The sequence below is a fragment of the Protopterus annectens genome, chromosome 14.part0 (assembly GCF_019279795.1).
Source record: "Protopterus annectens isolate FY-2018-M chromosome 14.part0, PAN1.0, whole genome shotgun sequence".
NCBI classification, from domain to species: Eukaryota; Metazoa; Chordata; order Ceratodontiformes; family Protopteridae; genus Protopterus; species Protopterus annectens.
The window spans coordinates 1,103,967,601-1,103,984,037 of record NC_056748.1 but is presented as its reverse complement, the minus strand read 5'-3'; the positions used below and the strand labels follow the sequence as shown (position 1 = coordinate 1,103,984,037).

General features: G+C 38.6%; 1 protein-coding gene across 2 annotated transcripts in view; it reads right to left on the bottom strand.

The window, feature by feature from the left end:
• Nucleotides 1-16,437, bottom strand: part of LRRC20 (leucine rich repeat containing 20) — a 1,971,882-nt gene that overhangs the window by 224,198 nt on the left and 1,731,247 nt on the right. The gene's annotated exons all lie outside the window — the stretch shown is intronic.

Here is a 16,437-nt window from a genome sequence, read left to right as displayed (position 1 = left end):
TTTGTTTTTTTGATAGAAACACACAGAAAATGCAGAAACAGTGATAACTCAGTTACACAGGCTAGCACACTTTAGTGGGCAGCCTCAACAGTTAAATTAAACAAACAAACACACTTTCGATCAAATTCGACTAAAAAGTAACTTTAAGTGCAGATTTTAAAATAATGCAGCAAACAGCTAAAAAACAGTTTAAGCTTGTTCAGGGTAAGCTACAGAAGCTATTCCAAGTAAAAAAAACAGCAAAGATACTTAAATCCAGAAAGTAGTCACTTTTCTGAGTTCTCTGTAGCTAGGACCACTCTGCAGGACTACGAGGAGCTTGTCTGAGCAGTATAGCCTGAAAAACGCCCAGAGGCGGATTTTAAACAGGGAACTACAAAAGAGCTAGAAATGGTCCAAAACAACCAATTACTACAGCTCTTGTGCTGAGGTCACTTCCTACAGGGACAGGTAGGCTGCTCAAGGCTCCCCACTCCCACTGGTGAGCAAAGAAACTTCCTTCTATCCAAGTAAGGTAATGGACAACACAGGAACTACACCACAGCCCAGAATACAGCAATGCCTGTAAACTGGTCTAAACTAGTCGAGGAGAGGCAGGAAAACAAGGATTATTTTTTGTTTTTTTTTGTTTTTTTTGATAGAAACACACAGAAAATGCAGAAACAGTGATAACTCAGTTACACAGGCTAGCACACTTTAGTGGGCAGCCTCAACAGTTAAATTAAACAAACAAACAAACTTTCGATCAAATTTGACTAAAAAGTAACTTTAAGTGCAGATTTTAAAATAATGCAGCAAACAGCTAAAAAAACAGTTTAAGCTTGTTCAGGGTAAGCTACAGAAGCTATTCCAAGTAAAAAAACAGCAAAGATACTTAAATCCAGAAAGTAGTCGCTTTTCTGAGTTCTCTGTAGCTAGGACCCCTCTGCAGGACGACGAGGAGCTTGTCTGAGCAGTATAGCCAGACAAAAACGCCCAGAGGTGGATTTTAAACAGGGAACTACAAAAGAGCTAGAAATGGTCCAAAACAACCAATTACTACAGCTCTTGTGCTGAGGTCACTTCCTACAGGGACAGGTAGGCTGCTCAAGGCTCCCCACTCCCACTGGTGAGCAAAGAAACTTCCTTCTATCCAAGTAAGGTAATGGACAACACAGGAACTACACCACAGCCCAGAATACAGCAATGCCTGTAAACTGGTCTAAACTAGCCGAGGAGAGGCGGGAAAACGAGGATTATTTTTTTTGGGGGTTTTTTTTTGTTTTTTTGTTAGAAACACACAGAAAATGCAGAAACAGTGATAACTCAGTTACACAGGCTAGCACACTTTAGTGGGCAGCCTCAACAGTTAAATTAAACAAACAAACAAACAAACTTTCGATCAAATTCGACTAAAAAGTAACTTTAAGTGCAGATTTTAAAATAATGCAGCAAACAGCTAAAAAACAGTTTAAGCTTGTTCAGGGTAAGCTACAGAAGCTATTCCAAGTAAAAAAACAGCAAAGATACTTAAATCCAGAAAGTAGTCACTTTTCTGAGTTCTCTGTAGCTAGGACCACTCTGCAGGACCACGAGGAGCTTCTCTGAGCAGTATAGCCAGAAAAAAACGACCAGAGGTGGATTTTAAACAGGGAACTACAAAAGAGCTAGAAATGGTCCAAAACAACCAATTACTACAGCTCTTGTGCTGAGGTCACTTCCTACAGGGACAGGTAGGCTGCTCAAGGCTCCCCACTCCCACTGGTGAGCAAAGAAACTTCCTTCTATCCAAGTAAGGTAATGGACAACACAGGAACTACACCACAGCCCAGAATACAGCAATGCCTGTAAACTTGTCTAAACTAGTCGAGGAGAGGCAGGAAAAGAAGGATTATTTTTGGGGTTTTTTTTGTTTTTAGACAGAAACACACAGAAAATGCAGAAACAGTGATAACTCAGTTACACAGGCTAGCACACTTTAGTGGGCAGCCTCAACAGTTAAATTAAACAAACAAACAAACAAACTTTCGATCAAATTCGACTAAAAAGTAACTTCAAGTGCAGATTTTAAAATAATGCAGCAAACAGCTAAAAAACAGTTTAAGCTTGTTCAGGGTAAGCTACAGAAGCTATTCCAAGTAAAAAAACAGCAAAGATACTTAAATCCAGAAAGTAGTCGCTTTTCTGAGTTCTCTGTAGCTAGGACCACTCTGCAGGACCACGAGGAGCTTGTCTGAGCAGTACAGCCAGAAAAAAACACCCAGAGGTGGATTTTAAACAGGGAACTACAAAAGAGCTAGAAATGGTCCAAAACAACCAATTACTACAGCTCTTGTGCTGAGGTCACTTCCTACAGGAACAGGTAGGCTGCTCAAGGCTCCCCACTCCCACTGGTGAGCAAAGAAACTTCCTTCTATCCAAGTAAGGTAATGGACAACACAGGAACTACACCACAGCCCAGAATACAGCAATGCCTGTAAACTGGTCTAAACTAGCCGAGGAGAGGTGGGAAAACGAGGATTATTTTTTATTTTTTTTGTTTTTTTGATAGAAACACACAGAAAATGCAGAAACAGTGATAACTCAGTTACACAGGCTAGCACACTTTAGTGGGCAGCCTCAACAGTTAAATTAAACAAACAAACAAACAAACTTTCAATCAAATTCGACTAAAAAGTAACTTTAAGTGCAGATTTTAAAATAATGCAGCAAACAGCTAAAAAACAGTTTAAGCTTGTTCAGGGTAAGCTACAGAAGCTATTCCAAGTAAAAAAACAGCAAAGATACTTAAATCCAGAAAGCAGTCGCTTTTCTGAGTTCTCTGTAGCTAGGACCACTCTGCAGGACCACGAGGAGCTTGTCTGAGCAGTATAGCCAGAAAATAACGACCAGAGGTGGATTTTAAACAGGGAACTACAAAAGAGCTAGAAATGGTCCAAAACAACCAATTACTACAGCTCTTGTGCTGAGGTCACTTCCTACAGGGACAGGTAGGCTGCTCAAGTCTCCCCACTCCCACTGGTGAGCAAAGAAACTTCCTTCTATCCAAGTAAGGTAATGGACAACACAGGAACTACACCACAGCCCAGAATACAGCAATGCCTGTAAACTGGTCTAAACTAGCCGAGGAGAGGCGGGAAAATGAGGACTATTTTTTTAGGGTTTTTTTTTGTTTTTTTGATAGAAACACACAGAAAATGCAGAAACAGTGATAACTCAGTTACACAGGCTAGCACACTTTAGTGGGCAGCCTCAACAGTTAAATTAAACAAACAAACAAACAAACTTTCGATCAAATTCGACTAAAAAGTAACTTTAAGTGCAGATTTTAAAATAATGCAGCAAACAGCTAAAAAAACAGTTTAAGCTTGTTCAGGGTAAGCTACAGAAGCTATTCCAAGTAAAAACAGCAAAGATACTTAAATCCAGAAAGTAGTCGCTTTTCTGAGTTCTCTGTAGCTAGGACCACGAGGAGCTTGTCTGAGCAGTATAGCCAGAAAAAAATGCCCAGAGGTGGATTTTAAACAGGGAACTACAAAAGAGCTAGAAATGGTCCAAAACAACCAATTACTACAGCTCTTGTGCTGAGGTCACTTCCTACAGGGACAGGTAGGCTGCTCAAGGCTCCCCACTCCCACTGGTGAGCAAAGAAACTTCCTTCTATCCAAGTAAGGTAATGGACAACACAGGAACTACACCACAGCCCAGAATACAGCAATGCCTGTAAACTGGTCTAAACTAGTCGAGGAGAGGTGGGAAAACAAGGATTATTTTTTTTTTTGTTTTTTTGATAGAAACACACAGAAAATGCAGAAACAGTGATAACTCAGTTACACAGGCTAGCACACTTTAGTGGGCAGCCTCAACAGTTAAATTAAACAAACAAACAAACTTTCAATCAAATTCGACTAAAAAGTAACTTTAAGTGCAGATTTTAAAATAATGCAGCAAACAGCAAAAAAACAGGTTAAGCTTGTTCACGGTAAGCTATAGAAGCTATTCCAAGTGAAAAAAAAGCAAAGATACTTAAATCCAGAAAGTAGTCGCTTTTCTGAGTTCTCTGTAGCTAGGACCACTCTGCAGGACCACGAGGAGCTTGTCTGAGCAGTATAGCCAGAAAAAAACGCCCAGAGGTGGATTTTAAACAGGGAACTACAAAAGAGCTAGAAATGGTCCAAAACAACCAATTACTACAGCTCTTCTGCTGAGGTCACTTCCTACAGGGACAGGTAGGCTGCTCAAGTTTCCCACTCCCACTGGTGAGCAAAGAAACTTCCTTCTATCCAAGTAAGGTAATGGACAACACAGGAACTACACCACAGCCCAGAATACAGCAATGCCTGTAAACTGGTCTAAACTAGCCGAGGAGAGGCGGGAAAATGAGGACTATTTTTTTAGGGTTTTTTTTTGTTTTTTTGATAGAAACACACAGAAAATGCAGAAACAGTGATAACTCAGTTACACAGGCTAGCACACTTTAGTGGGCAGCCTCAACAGTTAAATTAAACAAACAAACAAACAAACTTTCGATCAAATTCGACTAAAAGTAACTTTAAGTGCAGATTTTAAAATAATGCAGCAAACAGCTAAAAACAGTTTAAGCTTGTTCATGGTAAGCTACACAAGCTATTCAAAGTAAAAACCAGCAAAGATACTAAAATCCAGAAAGTAGTCGCTTTTCTGATTTCTCTGTAGCTAGGACCACGAGGAGCTTGTCTGAGCAGTATAGCTAGGAATAAATGCCCAGAGGTGGATTTTAAACAGTGAACTACAAAAGAGCTAGAAATGGTCCAAAACAACCAATTACTACAGCTCTTGTGCTGAGGTCACTTCCTACAGGGACAGGTAGGCTGCTCAAGGCTCCCCACTCCCACTGGTGAGCAAAGAAACTTCCTTCTATCCAAGTAAGGTAATGGACAACACAGGAACTACACCACAGCCCAGAATACAGCAATGCCTGTAAACTGGTCTAAACTAGTCGAGGAGAGGCGGGAAAACAAGGATTATTTTTTTTTTTTTTTTTTTTTTGATAGAAACACACAGAAAATGCAGAAACAGTGATAACTCAGTTACACAGGCTAGCACACTTTAGTGGGCAGCCTCAACAGTTAAATTAGACAAACAAACAAACAAACTTTCGATCAAATTCGACTAAAAAGTAACTTTAAGTGCAGATTTTAAAATAATGCAGCAAACAGCAAAAAAACAGGTTAAGCTTGTTCACGGTAAGCTATAGAAGCTATTCCAAGTAAAAAAATAGCAAAGATACTTAAATCCAGAAAGTATTCGCTTTTCTGAGTTCTCTGTAGCTAGGACCACTCTGCAGGACCACCAGGAGCTTGTCTGAGCAGTATAGCTTCTTGCACTCCATAATGCCTGCATTTTGCTCGTTCATTTCTTCTCCCTTCCCAGCTGGCTTACCTCGTGCTTTGGCGTCAGGTACTATTTGTGTCTAATCTTTAAGGATTCATCTCTCATGGTGCATCTCCTTTGCTACTCTAATTACTTGTTACTACTCTGTTTTGTTTTCCATCCCTCTTCCTTTTCTATCCATTTTATTCCTCTCAGGGTTGCCTCCTCTAGTTTTTCTCTTACGTCTTTGAATAATTTCCTCATCTTGCCTTCCTTCTGGTTCTCCCATACCTCCAAGGGTGCGCTTCTCTTCCATTTTTGTTCACCTGCTCTTCATGTTATGCCCGTTTTTTTTCTCCATTTCCATCCATTTCTCCCAGAGCCTCCTATGTACTACCAGTGTTCTATATTCCAGGTATTTCTTCTAATGCTGTGGATATTCTTTGTACCCTTCTTCTTTTATTAACTCACTTTCTCCTTTATCACCGCATGTCCCTTCCTTTTCTCCAACTGTTTCTTTTCCATGACAGTTTCTCAGCGTCCTTCTCTCCATTCTCACCTGCACTATATGGCCCCAGTTCTTCAATGCTTCTTTTGTTCTTTCCTTGTAGCCTGCCTGCCTGCCTTCTACCTTGATGACCTTCCACATGGCTGCTTGTTCTCCCTGCTACTACCCACCTAGCTATACTGTGTGCAGGTGCATATCAGACTTTGGGTGGGACCACCCATCCTTCTTTCTTCCTAGCCAGTAGTGGTTTGTCCTTTGCCAGTCTCTTCTCCTTGCCTTTTTCTTTCCAGCTCTGTATCTCACTCTCCTGTTCTAGTAGGCTTCTCTCCTCCAGATCTGCTGGCAGACTACTTAGCATGTGTGCTATTATGGGCACTACTGTCATCTTCACTGCAATTACTATTCCCAAATGCCCAAGCATTGACCCCCTCCATATTTTTTTCCAGATTTTGTTCTTCACTACCTCTAGTATTTTTTTACTGTGCCTATGATTGTACAGTTTACCTGTATTTCTAAGTACTTGCAATACTCCACCTCCAGTATACTTCATCCTCCTTCATTTTCCCTTCTTTCCCTACCTCAACCGTCACCATTTTCCTCTTACTGCATCTAAGGCCACAATATGTCTTCAAACCTAGCGAATACAGCTGGTGTTACTGTTATTGCAACATCTACATTTTTGGATAGTACCATGCAGTCTTCGGCAAGCAGCTAAAATTTGGATATTATCCCCGTTGTCTCCCTTAATTGTGTCAGCTCTTTCTTCATTTCTATGGCCAGTTCCTCTATTACTATTCAGAACAGTCCGGATGACAGAAGCCACCCATCATGTTCCTCTCTTCCCACTAGTTTGGATTTACTCCCATTTGCCATTATCTCTGTTTAAGGGGTTGCATACATTGCCTTTAGCCATCTTATATAATTTCTCCAACCACCTTTTTTTCTTCCCAGCACCTCCCATAAGAATTTCTACTTGACCATTTGAAGACTTTCTGAAGATAGAAATAGACTGCTCCCACTCATGCCCTGTCTTTCCCCTCTCTTGAATGAATTCCATCAGGTTCCAACAGTTCATTTTTCTCTTCCTCTGACTGATGAAACCATTTAGGCCAGCCTGGATTATCAGGAGGTGGGGTATAACATCTAACCTCCTAGCCAGTACCGCTTTTCTAGTAGTTCAGCGTCTGTATTTATCAGTGTAATTGAACAATAACACTCTACTACTTCTCTGTCTGTTCCTTGCCTGGTACTTATGTTCTGCAGATTCCTTCGGACTCCGTGTTCTCCATAGCATCTCTCCTTCTCATTTGTAAAATTCCACTGGGTAACCATCTGGTCCATAGCTTTCCTGCCTTTCGTTACTCTTATTAAATTTGTTAACTCCTCTCTTCTAATAATGCTATTTACTCTCTTGTTAAGGCTTTTCTGCAGCAGATATAGATGTCTCAGGTTTTGTAACCTTACTTTATTTCCTTTTCTGTTCTTATCCTACATGATCAAGGTGGCCCCTAGTTTCATTTTGTGACACCAAGCTGATCAGCTGAGAAAAATTTGCTAGCAACCCATTTTATCTGTTGTTACTGTTCCTCAGCCAGAGCCATCACAACTACGAAGAGAAATTGATGAGTAGTGTTTGTGTGCATTTCCTGTACATCGTCTGTAAAGTCCATGACCACAACCCTAAAGAAGGTGCAGGGTTAGAATGTTTACCTCCTAATAATAATAATATTAATAATAATAACTAAATACTTACAATCTTGGGGGTGGAGTAGTATATGATTAATGGTGATAACGATGCCCGATCTATGATCTGTTATTACTGTCTATTTCAGATGGCTATACAGTGATTTTGCGTAAATGAGAACTGCATCTACAGACTCAAAAAACATGTTTACTTCATCATGGTTTGGTGTTTCCTACATTTTAACACCACTCTGGGACTATTTATAGGTTTTTAAATATTTTTATACGCAATTTCTGAGTCTGATCATATGGAGACTGGCATCTTGCAGTAATTCTGATTGTTTAGTCTGCCTCTAGGTATCCCATAATTCAGTGCTTGTCTGTAAAAAATTACATCACACAGGCCTCTTTCTTCCTAAAGCTCCTGTCACTGCACTGATTTTACAAGCATACACTGCTGTCTTTCAGTCAATTCGTTTTAAGTAACATTTCATGCCATTCAATGACTGCTTAAAACACAAACAGTGCAAATGCCACAGAACAGACTTTCAAAGTGCTTTTTACTGCTGCTTCTTTTTAAAATGGTTAAACTGCAATATTCTGTGAAGCCTGAATTGTACTACTTTGACTCATCTCCCATCCCCCTTCACACCTAACTTCCCTAGCTGTCAAAGTGCTAAGGGTAATTTGAGCTGTTACCTACTTTGATCGACAGCTCACAGCAGGAGACTTGACTCATGTCCTGCTTCTTTGTCTTAGCCTTTACTTTTTGTGTGGGTAGGGGAAGGACTAGGGAGCTGTGACATCACAGCATGGGTGGGTTTTAGGATGGTAGTGGTGATGTCAGTTTGGGGAAGGAAATGGCAAGAAAACTACCTGTATCCAGTGGCCTTGATGACATCAGTGAACTGGAGACTTTTCCAGGCCGGGACAAAAGTTTTTTGACAGTGAAACCAACACAGTACAGTAAGGTACTGTTCTAGTGGAGAGAAACAGTCAATTCAAAATATTTTAAATGCTGTATTGTTGTTTATTCATAGCAGGGACCAAACATAGGGAGAAAAAAGACAGAGAAGTTGAACATTTAATAATAGAATCCCATTGCTGTTGCACTTTGTTTCCTGTGAGAACAAAAGTGAAACTGTGCCAGTAAAAATCATTAAAAAGCAGTAGAACATCTCCTGCCTATTTTGCTTCTATGCATCTTTATTTTTTTAAATATCTGTAACCCAATAAGACACAACAATGCCTGTTGTTAACAGTCACTAATAAAATCCTCCTCTTCTGCTGATTCTCACCTATTCCTTCAGCTGTAAATACCTGCCTCTTATCCTCATCCAGGAATACTGGCACCTGCCTCACTCCTCTATCCTAGTAAGAAAACATTCTGCCATTGTCTGTCTTCTGCTTAGCACTGAAATACTGCTTATAGCTCTACAAAATGTTTTGATCGTATACCTTTCAATATCCCAATGGTTACGTTCATGAGCTGTAATAACAGTGAAACAAGTGTCGTCTACTGGCGCCTATTTTTTTAGCTTCAGTCAACCAATCAATTAATCAATCAACCTAAGCACTTTTGAAACGTGATAAAGAAAACAAATTAAAAGTTTGCATACAATGTGGAGTTGCACTACCCTATACCCCAATGAAGAGAGCTTCACCCATTCAATCCACAGCCCCCTACATAAATATACCAATACCAGTGCTACACCACATAAAAAATGACAAGCTCTGCCTTTCAACAAATTATCTGTCAAAGCATTTGCATATTTGTCAAATCACTTCATCTTGTTAATGGTCAAGTCACAAAGACCAGTCATTAAAATTTAATGTAGTGTCTCCCAAATCCCCATAAGGATCAAATAAAAGAACAAGCCTGAAAAAAATAATAAAGTACTGACCAATACATTTATAAAACGTAATCAGTCTGTTTTTATTTTCAAGTCATATGGAGCAAATGGCAGTCAAGTAGACTTTATTTATTTGTTTAATGGAAAAGTCAGACTCAGCAAAGATTCCCCTTTTCAGTGGAGACCCAGGAAAAAAATTTCATTCAAGTATAACAGAAATTACTTTATGTATGATACATTTACAGACAAAACTGTACAGAGTGTAATAAAAAAGCAGCATATAAAGATCATCATACCATATAACAAGTCACAAGTGTGTGTTACAGGGCTAGTTACAGACATTACACATGATATAACTATATACGCTGACCGTACCACTGGAACATAGAGTATAGTTACAGACATTACACATGATATGACTATATACACTGACAGTACCACTGTCACATAGAGTACTGAGATTAATACACATCACAAGCGTGTGTTACAGGGCTAGTTGCAGACATTAAACATAATATAACTATATACGCTGACCGTACCACTGTAACATAGAGTATAGTTACAGACATTACACATGATATAACTATATACACTGACCATACCACAGTAACATAGAGTATAGTTACAGACATTACACGATATAACTATATATGCTGACTGCACCACTGGTAAACAGAGTATAGTGACAGACATTACACATGATGTAACTATATACACTGACAGTACCACTGTAACATAGAGTATAGTTACAGGCATTACACATGATATAACTATATACACTGACTGTACCACTGTAACATACAGTATAGTTATAGACATTACACATAATACAACTATATACACTGACTGTACCACTGTAACATAGAGTATAGTCACAGACATTACACATGATATAACTATACAAACTGACTGTACCACTGTAACATAGAGTATAGTTACAGACATTACACATGATATGACTATATACACTGACTGTACCACTGTCACATAGAGTACTGAGATTAATACACGTCACAAGTGTGTGTTACAGGGCTAGTTACAGACATTAAACATGATACAATTATATACACTGACTGTACCACGGTAACATAGAGTACAGTTGCAGACATTACACATGATATAACTATATACACTGACTGTACCACTGTAACATAGAGTATAGTTACAGGCATTACGCATCATATAACTACATACACTGACCATACCACTGTAACATAGAGTATAGTTACAGACATTACACATGATATATCAACATATGCTAACTGTACCACTGTAACATAGAGTACTGAGATTAATACAAGTCACAGATATAACTACATGCGCTGACAGTACCACTATAACACAGAGTACTGAAATTAATACAAGTCGCAGATATAACTATATGCGCTGACTGTACCACTATAACATGCAGTATAGTTACAGACATTACACATGATATAACTATATACGCTGACTGTACCAATGTCACATAGAGTATAGTTACAGACTTTACACATGATACAACTACATACACTGACTGTACCACTGTAACACAGAGTATAGTTACAGACATTACACATGATATAACTATATACACTGACTGTACCACTGTAAAATAAAGTACTGAGATTAATACAAGTCACAGATATAACTATATACACTGACTATACCATTATAACACAGAGTATAGTTACAGACATTACACATGATATAACAATATCACTGTAACATAGAGTACTGAGATTAATACAAGTCACAGATATAACTATATACGCTGACTGCACCACTGTAACATAGAGTATAGTTACAGACATTACACATGATATGACTATATACACTGACCACACCACTGTAACATAGAGTATAGTTACAGACATTACACATGATATAAAAATATCACTGTAACATAGAGTACTGAGATTAATACAAGTCACAGATATAACTATATACGCTGACTGCACCACTGTAACATAGAGTACTGGGATTAATACAAGTCACAGATGTAACTATATACACTGACTGTACTACTATAACATGGAGTATAGTTACAGACATTATGCATGATATAACTATATATGCTGACCGTACCACTGTAACATAGAGTACTGGGATTAATACAAGTCACAAGTGTGTGTTACAGGGCTAACTACAGACATTACAAATGATATAACTTTATACGCTGACTGTACCACTGTAACATAGAGTATAGTTACAGACATTAAACATGATATAATTATATACACTGACTGTACACTGACTGTACCACTGTAACATAGGGTATAGTTACAGACATTACACATGATACAGCTATATACACTGACTGTACCACTGTAACATAGAGCATAGTTACAGACATTACGCATCATATAACTACATACACTGACCATACCACTGTAACATAGAGTATAGTTACAGACATTACACATGATATATCTACATATGCTGACTGTACCACTGTAACATAGAGTACTGAAATTAATACAAGTCACAGATATAACTATATACACTGACTGCACGACTCTCACACAGAGTATAGTTACAGACATTACACATGATATAACTATATATGCTGACCATGCCACTGTAACCTAGAGTACTGGGATTAATACAAGTCACAAGTGTGTGTTACAGGGCTAACTGCAGACATTACAAATGATATAACTTTATACGCTGACTGTACCACTGTAACATAGAGTATAGTTACAGACATTAAACATGATATAACTATATACACTGACTGTACCACTATCACATAAAGTACTGAGATTAATACAAGTCACAGATATAACTATATACGCTGACTGTACCACTGTCACTTAAAGTACTGAGATTAATACAAGTCACAGATATAACTATATACGCTGACTGTACCACTGTCACATAAAGTACTGAGATTAATACAAGTCACATATATAACTATATACGTTGACTGTACCACTGTAATATAGAGTATAGTTACAGACATTACACATGATATGACTATATACACTGACTGTACTACTGTAACATAAAGTATATTTACAGACATTACACATGATATAACTACACACACTGACTGTACCACTGTAACATAGAGTATAGTTACAGACATTACACATGATATAACTATATACACTGACTGTACCACTGTAACATACAGTATAGTTATAGACATTACACATGATACAACTATATACACTGACTGTACCACTGTAACATAGAGTATAGTCACAGACATTACACATGATATAACTATACAAACTGACTGTACCACTGTAACATAGAGTATAGTTACAGACATTACACATGATATGACTATATACACTGACTGTACCACTGTCACATAGAGTACTGAGATTAATACAAGTCACAAGTGTGTGTAACAGGGCTAGTTACAGACATTAAACATGATATAACTATATACGCTGACCGTACCACAGTAACAGAGTATAGTTACAAACATTACACATGATATAACTATATACACTGACCGTACCACTGTAACATAGAGTATAGTTACAGACATTACACATGATATAACTATATATATGCTGACTGTACCACTGTAACATAGAGTATAGTTACAGACATTACACATGATATAACTACATACACTGACTGTACCACTGTAATATAGAGTATAGTTACAGACATTACACATGATATAACTACATACGCTGACTGTACCACTGTAATATAGAGTATAGTTACAGACATTACACATGATATAACTACATACGCTGACTGTACCACTGTAACACAGAGTATAGTTACAGACATTAAACATGATATAATTATATACACTGACTGTACCACTGTAACATAGAGTATAGTTACAGACATTGCACATGATATACCTATATACACTGAATGTACCACTGTAACATAGAGTATAGTTACAGACATTACACATGATATAACTATATACACTGACTGTAGCACTGTAACATAGAGTATGGTTACGGACATTGCACATGATATACCTATATACACTGAATGTACCACTGTAACAGAGTATAGTTACAGACATTACACATGATATAACTACATACGCTGACTGTACTACTTTAACATAGAGTTTTGTTTTTCTTTCGGCTTTTCCCGGTTAGGTGTCGCCACAGCGGAACTCCGGTCCGCTAAAGATTGGCAGTAGATTTTTACGGTGCCGAGGTGCCAGCTCGACGCCCAACCTTCAACAAAGGCACGCCCATTCACACATGTCTTTCGAACGCTACTCAACCATGGGGAGGACATGCAGACTCCACACAGAAGGCACTCCAGCCGAGAATTGAACAGGAGAACCTCTTGTTGTGAGGTGACAATGCTACCGCTGCACCACCGCGGCTTTTCCCACTGTAACATAGAGTACTGAAATTAATACAAGTCACAGATATAACTATATACACTGACTCTATCACTGTCACATAGAGTACTGGGATTAATACAAGTCACAAATGTGTGTTACAGGGCTAGTTACAGTCATTACACGTGATATAACTATATATGCTGACTGTACCACTGTCACATAGAGTACTGAGATTAATACAAGTCACAGTGGGTAGTGAGAGCCACAGTCTTCATCTTATATGGAAAATAGTAATAAAGGTAGATAAAGTGAAAAGAAAAAACACACTAGTATGCCGCAGAGTGAAACTGAGAATGTTAGAGGTATGATTTTCAATAATTTGGCTATTTTATAGCCAGTTTATGAAGTTATACGATACACAGACTGGATAACAAGAAAGGGTAGATTTCTACAGAAAACAGTAACTGATAAAGTAAGGAAAGAAATAAGAGTTATAAAATTTCACTGAAAACAGAATATAGAGTGTAAGATGTATGGATACAAAGATGGGTTAAGTAATTGAGAACATGTAATACACAATATCAGCTATAGCCAGGTCCACTTCTCAGATAAGAAGACACTACAGTACAAGTCCAAATAAGACTTGCAACATCATATTATACAGTTTGCAGCCATTCAGTGATATTTTATTTCACTCACTGTCACCAAACTTCAAAGAACTACATTACCTGTAGCAGGAAAAAGTTTGAGTCATGCCATATTACTAAATACCTGTGTTTCATTGTGCAACTCTAAGTTAATGTAATGAGACATTTTAATTTCTCAGTGGTAATTTATGTGCCTCCTATAATGTCCTTAAAATAAAGGTTTGTTTGTGAGAATGTGGTTCAGACCTGATGTCTAAGATTCAGAAATAAGGGATGCTCCATTTCTACTGTCAACTAACCGAAGCATTGTAACTCATAGTCAAACGGTTTGCAATTTTCTACAATTTTCTGGTCTAAGTATATGTTGGGCTTATGAGTGATATCCCTTTTATTCAGCACTAACAAAGCCCCACCAGGTGCCACACAATTTTGTATAAAAAAGAAATGTTCTTAAGGGAAATACAATTACTGAGCAGCTTTAGTCTGGGAATAAAATATGTTAATTGGTTGTAAAAAAGAATGAATGGTTGAACACAGCAGAATATGTAGTTCACTCTCAGTGAAGTCATTTTAAGAGGAAAATTATTCCAGTAATGGAAAATTGTAATGTACCTATAGTGACTCTATAGTATACTTTGACAAAACAATGCAACTCTGATAAACACAATACCAATAGCATTCAGAAAACTTTAGTGATTGTAAAACAATGTACACCAAACAGAAAGCACAGAAGCGATATATCAGCATGACAAACAAACAAAATAAGCTGCAGATGTGAAGACTGCACGTCTTTGGTCTTTGAAAGAGTAGTAAATACAATGAAGGAAAGGCATCTTTCAAAAGATAATTTAGTGTTCCATTTTCTAACTTGTAGCACACATAGGCATTGCTGGTTTTAGACTGATAATACAGCACGTGAACAAAAAAACTTTGATAACAGGTTATACAATAGGAGGAAACTAGTTTAGAAAAAAAGCAAATTCCAAGAAGGAAAGACATCCCTGATCAGTATCAGTAAGAAACTAAGGTCCCTCATAAAATCACCAAGGATTTGAAAGATAACCACAAAGCTTCTTTAACTATGTCAAGAATCTAAGTGGCAACTTGCAGATATGCTCTGAACTAGTGCAAAATAGCACAAAATATACTGAACCCACTGATATTGCCAACATCCTGGCAGATAGATTCAGTGCAAACTTCACCCCCCTCTCACCACTAAAAAGGCCCACAACAATACCGGAAAAGTGCAGTGTGCCGGAAATCACAGACGCACAGGTGAAAACAGCCCTTTCAAAAGCCAAAAGCACAGCGTCAATGGGGCCAGATGGTGTCCCAGGCTGTGTCTTGTACGAACTACAGAACGAACTAACCCTCCACCTAAAGACACTGTTCAACCTCAGCCTCTCCACAGGCTACGTGCCCATAGAATATTCTGCTCCACAAAGGAGGGGCCACAACTGACCCTGGTAACTACTGCCCCATAAGCCTGACTAGCCTGGTCTGCAAGGCTATGGAGCGCATCATCATGGAACTCATTAACAAAGACATTGGGAACCTCCAAACACTTGACCCGACCCAGTTCGGCTTTGTTAAGGGCAGATCATGCCTACTAACCTGGTTGACTTCTTCAAGACAGTCACCAAGGTCATAGATGAGGGGAAGGTAGTTCACACAGCCTACCTTGACCTCGCCAAGGCTTTTGACACTATTCCCCACTCGGGAATTATAGAAAAACTCACCAGCCTGAACATAAACCCCTACATCATGAGATAGGTTGCCAACTGTCTTACAGACAGAACTCACACGGTAAAAATAGTGGGCTCCAGGTCCGACTCTAAACCACTCACAAGTGGTGTCCCACAGGGCTCAGTCCTGGGACCCCTACTGTTCAGCATATACTTCTCAGAAGTACAGGCAAACACAGGAGGACTATGGCTAACCAAGTTTGCCGATGACTGCAAACTGGGAGCCATAATTGACTCTCCGGCTGACACGGACATTCTCCAAAAGGTCCTTACTGAGACGGACACCTGGTGTCAAAGTCATGGTCTCAAGCTAAATGCCAAAAATGCATAGTCATCCCGTTTGGGAAAAACAAAACCCCATGAATTACCACATAGGTGGCAGACCCCTTAATACAGAAGAGGTAAT